The 1,422-nt window shown below is 50.1% G+C and overlaps 1 pseudogene across 1 annotated transcript; it reads left to right on the forward strand.

Moving 5' to 3' along the window:
• The first annotated feature begins 362 nt into the window (after positions 1 to 362).
• Positions 363 to 1,082, forward strand: LOC103253562 (annotated as a pseudogene). The gene has a single exon (XR_002481582.1). The product of XR_002481582.1 is annotated as a ferritin light chain pseudogene (transcript).
• The last annotated feature ends 340 nt before the right edge of the window (positions 1,083 to 1,422 follow it).

The following is a 1,422-nucleotide window of genomic DNA, read 5'->3' on the forward strand; positions in this document are numbered from 1 at the left end:
ACGAGGGACTCTCATTTTAGCATCTGGTGCCTTTCTAGACAATTGGCCTAGAGAGAGTGAAGAAATGTGGATAGGTGACTTTGGAAATTTCAGATAGCATGGGTGAGATTTTCCATCAGAGACTCTTCCAAATATTTGCCTGCAGGACCACGGAAAAAATATTTTTTTTCTTTCTATCAGCTGATTGCTGACAACCTAAAATTGGTCTTATCTGCATTGGGTCCATACATATGTATTACTTAAGAAGAAAAATAGCACCAGAAGAGCTCGAGCAAGCTTGAAAAAGAACAAATTTGAAGAATTTACACTACCAGAATTCAAAATTCAGTGCAGAGTTGCAGTAGATAAGATAGTTTGGGGCAGCGTGTTCGGCAGTCCCGCAGATCTGTCTCTTGCTTCAACAGTGGACGGAACAGACCCGGGGTTTCCCTCTCTTCCAGCCTCCCACTGCCCTCCGATCTCCTCTCCACTTGCAACCTCCGAGACCACCTTCTCGACCACCTCCTGTTTCTGGGACCAGCGACCACCGTTTTTGCGGTTAGCTCCTTCTTGCCGACCAACCATGAGCTCCCAGGTTCGCCAGAATTATTCCACCGAGGTGGAGGCAACCGTCAACTGCCTGGTCAATTTGCATCTGCGGGCCTCCTACACCTACCTCTCTCTGGTCTTCTATTTCGACCGCGGCGGTGTGGCTCTGGAAGGCTTGGGCCACTTCTTCTGCGAATCGGCGGAGGAGAAGCGCGAGGGCGCCGAGCGTCTCTTGAAGGTGCAAAACCAGCGTGGCGGCCGCGCCCTCTTCCAGGATATCCAGAAGCCCTCTCAAGATGAGTGGGGTAAACCCTGGATGCCATGGAAGTCGCCATGGCCTTAGAGAAGAGCCTGATCCAAGCCCTTTTGGACCTTCATGCCCTGGGATCCACAGACCCCCATCTCTGTGACTTCCTGGAGAACCACTTCCTAGATGAGGAGGTGAAACTCATCAAGAAGATGGGTGACCACCTGACCAACCTTTGCAGGCTGGCCGGGCCGAGGCTGGGCTGAGGGAGTATCTCTTCGACAGGCTCACCCTCAAGCACGACTAGGAGCCCAGCAGCCTCTGGGGGCCCCTCTCAAAGTATCAGGGCTTCTTCCGCCTGAGCCTCCCCCTCCAGCCACTGGGCAACTTTTTAACCGCCCTGGACCAAATAAAAATAAAGCTTCTTGCAGCAAAGAAAAAAGACATTTTGGTATTGTCACAAGAGTATACAAATAGACCAGTGGAGGAGAAGAGTCAGAAAAGACCTGATTTATGACAGGTATCAATACAAGTCTGTAAGGGAATGAAAGGTTTTTCAATAATTGATATTAGGCCAATAGTGGCAGCTCACGTTTATAATCCTAGCACTTTGGGAGGTGGAGGCAGGAGGATTACTTGAGTGCAAG

Source organism: Carlito syrichta, unplaced genomic scaffold (genome assembly GCF_000164805.1).
Source record: "Carlito syrichta isolate Samal-C Ts95f unplaced genomic scaffold, Tarsius_syrichta-2.0.1 Scaffold237960, whole genome shotgun sequence".
Lineage (NCBI taxonomy): Eukaryota > Metazoa > Chordata > Mammalia > Primates > Tarsiidae > Carlito > Carlito syrichta.